The 9104-nt window shown below is 36.4% G+C and overlaps 1 pseudogene across 1 annotated transcript; it reads left to right on the top strand.

Moving 5' to 3' along the window:
* Positions 1-3806: 3806 nt before the first annotated feature.
* On the top strand, positions 3807-8215 carry LOC306660389 (DNA mismatch repair protein Msh2-like; annotated as a pseudogene). Its single transcript has 2 exons — positions 3807-5157; positions 5400-8215. The product of its transcript is annotated as a DNA mismatch repair protein Msh2-like (transcript).
* Positions 8216-9104: the final 889 nt, after the last annotated feature.

The raw sequence follows: 9104 nt of genomic DNA, 5'->3' as shown, positions 1-9104 counted from the left end.
AGGAGAATTATTAATGGTAGTAAATATTAATATATATTATTGCTTGTCAAAATGCAATTCTTCAGAGTGTTGAGTCATTCTTCTTATATAATGTCTTCTTCAGAGAGAATTAATGTAGTGTCCCAAGAGATTCTTGGAATTCCTAATGACAGATTTTGTGGATCAATTAGTTTCACTTATCATCAGTAAGTCTAAACAACAAATCGACACTTTTAATTGTCTTTTTGACAGAAATAACCGAGGGCAATAGTTTTTGCTCCCTTGAATGGAGGAGAGTAAGAGTGGAGATAGTAAGATGAACAGAGAATGCTTGGTTGTAGGGATCCATTTTCTGTGGCTACAGAGCAGTGGGTTTTCTCCAGAAGAGTAACGGAGTGACGGCTAAGCTAGATAGAACAATGAGTAAAATTTATTTTTTTGGAGACACGTTAGAAATCTTACACCGTACTTATTCACGCAAACCCTACTAACATTGTCTCACTATTGATCTAAGTATGTGAAATCTTTTGCTGTAGTAGTTTTAAATATGGCACTATTAAATAGTGTCTACCCACTGGGCCATGTCATGAATAATTTTAACTCACTAAAGACAAACGAGCAAATTTGTAATAACATTTTATATATACTTTTAATTATTAATCAAGTGTATTCCAACTTGGAAAAAAAGTCTCAATAAATAGTTGTTGAATCACATTTTTCATTTGTGGCAAAAGTTTTCAAGGTTAGAGAGTTCTGGAGATTCACTGCACAATAATTTGCATATACTTAATAATGCAGAACTCTGATCTTAAAAGACTATAAAGATGGTAAATTCAATATTCTCTGTATTTGCCACAATTAATTATAAAAAAAATAAAAATTCTAATTAAAATATTTCTCTAAATGTAGGGTAAGAATTCCTGGGTCAGAGTATGTTTATTTTCAGGAAGTATCAGTACAATATCCTGCTTGAAACATTTGCTTTCAAAATGCCTCCTGGCCTCAAATTTTTGTCCCCCACTTTCCATACATTGATCACTCACATGCTCTCCATGGAAGGCATCCCCAGTCCTGTTCAATCACTGAGTCCAGCTCAAGGTCTGGAATCCCCTAAGGTAGAGCTCTCTAAACATTTGTTCTTCTAAATCCCCTTATATGTGAACTAAAAGCAACTTGCCTTCTCCTGCCATGGCCAAAGGCTCCGTGACCATTATCCTCTTTGTTTCTTTCCAGAACTTTTTGAACTCTGAAAACTGTCTTTAACTCTGAGAAGTTTAATTGTCCAGAAATTAAACATTCAAGGACTTCTTAGTACAAAATTGGTGTTTATTAAGCATTATTTTTTACTCAAAATCTAAAATGTTTTTGAACGACCTGTTTGCCTTCAGTTTCTTGGGCCAGTGAGCACATTTCAAGTCCTTTTATGAACATACCTCTTAAAATTTGACCTACTTCCTTCACACTTTCTTTATTTTCCTCCTTACATTTCCCTCCTGCCTTCCTACTCCTCCTCCTTCTTCTACTATTTCAACCTTTTGTCTTCTTTCCTTGCTGTCCTCCTCCTTCTTTCTTCTCTTTCCTTCTTCTTTTCCTTCTTCTCCTCTATTCTCTCTCTGAAGGAAGGAAGTTTTCCTTGGGAACTTAGGAACTGAGTGAAAATGCTACACCATGAATCTAGCCTTTCCCTGAGTGAGTTATTCAACTGAAAGGATCCATTGGTCTATTATCATTAAAAGTGTAACCACATGCAAATGTGGGTTGTTTGTGTTTATTTCTTGTGGTAATTCTCAAAGCAGTGTCTCCCCAACAAAGAAAGCAAGGGGGTTTGATTGGAGAAACATACATATATTGATATAGGAAAGAATCATCACTGTATTTAGAAACAGGCACATTCCTGAGCATGCTCAGTTTGAGGATATATATTGTGTGATTAAAAAGTGCAGAAGAGACTGCCTCTGAGTGGAGAATTTAGTATTATAGTGCTATAATGCTCTTAAGTGACTTAAGAGAGTCCCTCATAATGAATGAGTGAATTTGGCTAGTTCCTTGCAAATTTCTTTTAAGGGCTTTGTCTGAAACAAAAGAAAAAAATAAATAAATAAAAAAGAAAGACACAACTCTCAAAGGGCATTGACCGTCGTTTAAATCAGTAGCAGCTTCAAACATACCCCATAAGCAAAGGTGCTTGCTCCTAAATATACCTGAGTAGTAGATAACAAAAGTTATTTATGAATCTTGTATTTTTGTCTTTAGTACCTAATCAATCATCATTTTCAACCCTGAACCCCAGGACATTTATTTTCTTTCTTTTTTGCTATAAAATTTGCAATTCTTTTCTGACATCATATTTTTCTTGTAATATTTTAACACCATCATTAATAACTAACAAACAGAAATATTCCATTGTTCAAACACTTTTTCAGGAGCTCTGAATTTGGACAGCATGTGATCTACCTTACAGTTTACTACAATTTTGTTGAAAATATTTATTCAATGTTTGAGCCCTCCTCAAAAGGACATTGAATCATCTAGACTTCATTATCTCATCTTTTTGCCAATGCCATACATTCATTTTAATGAAACTTAAGTTCAAAGTACTAATTTCTGAATCTGTCAGTGCAACAGTTGGACCTGCTAAAAAAAATAAATCTGGACTTCTCAGAGATGTAGTAATATCACACTCTAGTACTACAGGTTGGTTAGATTTCTTATTAATTCTTCACTAAGCAGTAGCATGAATATTCTGGATTCTTCCGCCTTGAGGCTTTGATATTTCCAAGCAGTTTGTTTCCAGCTGTATAATGATATTTGCATATCAGCATAAAGAGTAGTATCAGCACACATAAAGGACTAGGCCTAGCATGTGCAACATTTTAACATTTTTGTCCAGATTATTCTGGCCAAAGCTGTTGATAGGGCAAAGCTATCATTATGACTTGGATCTTCAATGTCCCCCAAAGTTTCAAGTTCAGCGGTAGGGTTTTGGGGAAGTGATTGGATCTCATGGATTCTGAATAAACTACTGGGATGTGGGACCTGGTTAAAGGAGGAACGTCACTGGGTATGTGCCCTGGAAGGATTGATCTTCTCTCTGACCTCTTCTCCTTCTTTCTGCTTCCTGGTTGCCAAGAGCTGACAGATCTTCTCCACGTCACCCTTCCACCTAGTGTTCTTCCTTACCTCAGGCCAGAGCTATTCAACAAGCTGACAGTGAACCTGAACTAGCAACCAAGATGAATCTCTTCTCTTGTAAGTTGTCCTTGTTAGTAATTTCATCACAGGGATGAAAAGTTGACTAGCACACCTGTCTTGAAGGAACCCTGTGAAATGGAAAAGAACACATAGATGGGGGGTACATCATTAGTCTTTGCCTACACACTTTTCTTATGATGTTCTTATGTATTTATGTTCTTACACCTCACTTTACAAATTGCTTTCATAACTCAAGTCGTCTATTTTCATTACTCTATCTTGCTTGAAAGTGCACTTCCCCTTAACATTGATTTACATTTAAATTTTTTAAAAAATTATTTATTTTTTATTTTTACAGACTGCATTTTGGTTCATTGTACACTAATGGGGTACATCATTTCATTTCTGTGGTCCTGCATGGTATAGATTCATACCATTCGTGTAACCATACATGTACATAGGGTAATGATGTCTCACTCATTCCACCATTTTTCATACGCCCCTCCCTCTCATTTCCTTCTACAAAATCTAAAGTTCCTTCATTCTTCTCTCACTCCTTAAATTTTTTTTCTTCAAAATGAATATGAATTTGTGATTTTATAACAGTATTATCTCATTTGTTCTTTCTGGACTTATATCTACCTGAGATAGATAGGCAGGCAGGCAGATTGGTAGATGGACAGATAGAAGATAGATATCATTGAAATGGCGGTGCAACCGAAGGAGACGCTGCAGCTGGAAAGCGCAGCCGAGGTCGGCTTCGTGCGCTTCTTCCAGAGCATGCCAGAGAAGCCAACCACCACCGTGCGCCTCTTCCACCGGGGCGACTTCTACACTGCTCACCGCGAGGACGCCCTGCTGGCCGCCCGCGAGGTGTTCAAGACCCAGGGGGTGATCAAGTACTTGGGACCAGAGCAAAGACTCTGCAGAGTGTTGTGCTTACTAAAACGAATTGTGAATCTTTTGTAAAAGATCTTCTTCTGGTTCGTCAATATAGAGTTGAAGTTTATAAAAACAGACCTGGAAATAAGGCATCCAAGGAGAATGATTGGTATTTGGCATTTAAGACTTCTCCTGGCAATCTTTCTCAGTTTGAAGACATTCTGTTTGGTAACAATGATATGTCAGTTCCCATTGGTGTTGTGGGTGTTAAAATGTCCACAGTTGATGGTCAAAGGCAGGTTGGAGTTGGGTATGTTGATAACATACAGAGGAAGCTAGGACTGTGGTGTGAATTCCCTGATAACGATCAGTTTTCCAGTCTGGAGGCTCTCCTAATTCAGATTGGACCAAAGGAATGTGTGTTACCCGGAGGAGAGAATGCTGGAGATATGGGGAAACTGAGGCAGGTTATTCAGAGAGGAGGAATTCTGATCACAGAAAGAAAAAGAGCTGACTTTTCCACAACAGACATTTATCAGGATCTAAATCGGTTGTTGAAGGGCAAAAAGGGAGAACAGATGAATAGTGCTCTCTTGCTGGAAATGGAGAATCAGGTTGCAGTTTCATCACTGTCTGCAGTAATTAAGTTTTTAGAACTCTTATCAGATGATTCAAATTTTGGACAGTTTGAATTGACCACTTTTGACTTCAGCCAGTACATGAAACTGGATATTGCAGCAGTTAGAGCTCTCAACCTTTTCCAGGGTTCAGTTGAAGACACTACTGGCTCTCAGTCTCTGGCTACATTACTGACTAAGTGCAAAACCCCTCAAGGACAAAAAACTGGTTAGCCACTGTATTAAGCAGCCTCTCATGGATAAGAACAGAATAGAAGAAAGATTAAATTTAGTGGAAGCTTTTGTAGAAGATGCAGAATTGAGGCAGAGTTTACAAGAAGATTTACTTCGTCAATTCCCAGATCTTAATCGATTTGCCAAGAAATTTCAAAGACAAGCAGCAAACCTTCAAGATTGTTACCAACTCTATCAGGGCATAAACCAACTCCCTAATGTTATACAGGCTCTGGAAAAATATGAAGAGAAGGTCATCCTCTTCCACTGAGCACACACAGCTTTGCTTCAGATATACGTGAAACAGTGAGAAAGAAAATACCTGCCTAAGCCAACCAGATTAACCAAACTGACTGACTATCAGCGAGGTGGTAGATGTTGCAGCCAGATCACCCTCACATCCAGAAATAGCTATTTGAAAAGATACAGACCTTTATTCATCATTTCCCTTTCCTACCCCACTCTGGAGATTAAACCTAGGCCTTGCACATGCTAGGAAAACACCAGGTATTGATGTTGGCAGTTTTTGTGACTCGTCTTATTGATCTTCATTCTGATTTCTCAAAGTATCAGGAGATGATAGAAACAACTTTAGATATGGATCAGGTGGAAAACCATGAATTCCTTGTAAAATTTCATTTGATCCTAATCTGAGTGAATTAAGAGAAGTAATGGATGACTTAGAAAAGAAGATGCAGTCCACATTAATAAGTGCAGCTTGAGATCTTGGTTTGGACCCTGGCAAACAGATTAAATTGGATTCCAGTGCACAGTTTGGCTATTACTTTCATGTAACCTGTAAGGAAGAAAAGGTTCTTCGAAACAATAAAAACTTTAGTACAGTAGATATCCAGAAGAATGGTGTTAAATTTACTAACAGTAAGTTGTCTGCTTTAAATGAAGAATACACTAAAAATAAAGCTGAATACGAAGAGGCCCAAGATGCCATTGTCAAAGAAATTGTCAATGTTTCTTCAGGCTATGTAGAGCCAATGCAGACACTAAATGATGTGTTAGTTCAGCTAGATGCTATTGTCAGCTTTGCTCATGTGTCAAATGGACCACCTGTTCCATATGTATGACTCGTCATTTTGGAGAAAGGACAAGGAAGAATTATATTAAAAGCATCCAGACACGCTTGTGTTGAAATTCAAGATGAAGTTGCATTTATTCCTAATGATGTACACTTTGAAAAAGATAAACAGACGTTCCACATCATTACTGGTCCCAATATGGGAGGTAAATCAACATATACTCGCCAAACTGGGGTAAAAGTACTCATGGCCCAAATTGAATGTTTTGTACCATGTGAACCAGCAGAAGTATCCATTGTGGACTGCATCTTGGCTTGGGTCGGGGCTGGTGACAGTCAGTTAAAAGGAGTCTCCACATTCATGGCTGAAATGCTGGAAACTGCTTCTATCCTCAAGTCTGCAACCAAAGATTCTTTAATAATCATAGATGAATTAGGAAGAGGAACCTCTACCTATGATGGATTTGGACTAGCATGGGCTATATCCTATTACATTGCAACAAAGATTGGTGCTTTCTGCATGTTTGCAACCCATTTTTATGAACTTACTGCCTTGGCCAATCAGATGCCAACTGTTAATAACCTGCATGTCACAGCACTAACCACTGAAGAGACCTTAACTATGCTTTATCAGGTGAAAAAAGGTGTCAGTGATCAGAGTTTTGGAATTGACATTGCAGAGCTTACTAATTTCCCTAGGCATGTAATAGAGTGTGCCAAACAAAAAGCCCTGGAACTTGAGGAGTTTCAGAGTATTGGAGCCTCACAAGGACAAGATGAAACAGAACCAGCAGCAAAGAAGTGCTGTCTGGAAAGAGAGCAAGGTGAAAAAATTATTCTGGAGTTTCTATCCAAGGTGAAGCAAGTGCCTTTTACTGAAATGTCGGAAGAAAACATTACAATAAAATTAAAACAACTGAAGCTGAGGTGATAGCAAAGAATAATAGTTTTGTAAATGAAACCATTTCATGAATAAAGGTTACTACATAAAAAAAAAAAACCCAATGGAATGAAGATTGTGTTGATAAACTGTAGTCTGTAAGACTTTTGTTTTATATTAACCCCTTTTCCACAGTGTTTGAGTGGTTGACCAATGGTGCCCATAGGATATCAATTTAATAAAATACATAGTGATAGTACATTTTCAAAAATCTTTATTTTGGAAAATGAGAGCTGTAACTAATGACTATTTAAATGGACACAAGCAATAGTAAGCAATGTGCCGAATTTTATAAATAAGATCATGTTAAAAAAAAAAAAGAAGATAGATATCATCACTATACTTAAACACATATTAAGACCTGCACAGAGTGCACAGAATTAGAATGACTGACAATCCTATTTGGCAGATTTATAATTTTTCATGCTTTGCCCACATTTTAATTTATTAAATAATATTTTTCAAAAATTCTAATTACATTTTATTTTTAGAACCATTTAGATTTAGAGGAAAAAAATGCAAAGATGTACAGAGAATTTCAACATGTCCACAAACAGTTTCTCCAACTATAAAAATCTTTGAAGATTACGGTATGCTTGCAACCAGTAAACCAACATAGACATGTTATTATTGGCTATGTATTCTGTTGTGCATTCTCTTGGAGGTCATCTTTACCTTAATGGCAAAATACACTTTTGGAAGAGTTAGAGTCAAGGCCATAGTTTTCAACCGTTTCCATAAGTTTAAATGGACAGGAGGAAGTAAATATCAGGAAGAGTGAGCCTCTGTTGGCCGCGTTCCTTCAAGCCTGGCTATTGAACTCCAAAGGCTCTATGCTTTCCACAAGAGGGAGTCATAGCTTTTAGCTTCAAAGCACTGTGGGTAAATATTAGGGAAAAGCAATATATGATAGTTTAAAATTTTTCTTTCTTTATTTTTGCTATATTTATTTTGGATTTAGCAACAATGTGGTAGCTAATTAGTTATTTTCATCTTGTAAGAAAATAAGTGATATCATGAAGAATAAATATGCCATGTTTTTATTTTAACTTGTCTGCTTGCAGAGACCACTGGTGCTACTGAGCTTCCATGGCAGGAGCCTCAAGAATCAGTAAGGGCCGCAAATTCTAAGTACAATAAAAGAGAGCCAGCAGATAAAATCTCTCTCTGCTCCCCACACAACCCCATGCGGTCTTATCTGAATGTTTACTTATGCTAGTATCTTCAGCTCCTCTGATGACATTCACTGAGGAAGAATACTGAGCTACTCTTATTGCAAAAAGGTGTTCATTTTGACTTTTCCTTTATTTTTGAAAACACTCTTTTAAAAAAATCTTATGCTTTCATCATTTCTGTTTTCTTGGAAATAGTAGTATTTATTTAAAGTAGTCTTAGCCTAAATGTTCTCTTGCCACAGGCTATGCCCTGCTGCCCCTGGGAAGCTGAGCTAAATTAGTTTCTAAATGAAAATTGCAATATATATTTAAAATAAAAATTATATATAAATATAAAATTATTTATGTAAAAGTTACTATATGACCATATGGCTGAGAGCATCTAAAAATTAAAGAAAATGTTTCCAAACAGCTAAAATTAGGGTTCAGTGGTTGAGATACTAGAAGGTGGTTGCATATTCTAATAATAATAATGATAATAGAATTTCAATCTCAAGAAAACAAAAGAGAATGAGCCAAAGGAAAGTTTTATAAGCTAAGAGAATTCATTCATTTAGCAAAACAATTTCCATCTGTTGGCTCGTGCTAGTACTGGGGAATACAAAAGTAAAAAGAAACAAACCACATCAAGTAAATAGAATTTCTGACAGTAGGAAGATTATCTTTTGACACAGGGATGCTATAAATGAATCAAGAAAGTATACTATCCTGTATGTAAAATTTAGATCTATCTGTGGCCTAAAACTGGTAATTTATCATTATTCTTTTTCATATCTCAAATCATATAAAGGTATTTTATTCCACAAACCCCTTTAGATAGTTTGTTATGAGAGTAAATAGTAACATATAAAGAAAAAAAACTACAGTACAATATTAGAAGTTTGAATGTAGGTCTTGTGAACATTCCAGAAAGAAAGCTGAGTTTAAGAGCTAAAACATTTGTTTTTGTTTTGTTTTGTTTTGTTTCTCAGTTGAAAGGTAAGATGGACTCAAATTTTCCCCCCACCCCCTTGGTACTATTTCTTATGCAGTGGGACTATTTTTAGAAACAG

Source organism: Sciurus vulgaris (genome assembly GCF_902686455.1).
Source record: "Sciurus vulgaris genome assembly, chromosome: 4".
Lineage (NCBI taxonomy): Eukaryota > Metazoa > Chordata > Mammalia > Rodentia > Sciuridae > Sciurus > Sciurus vulgaris.
This window is presented reverse-complemented; position numbering and strand designations above follow the sequence as displayed.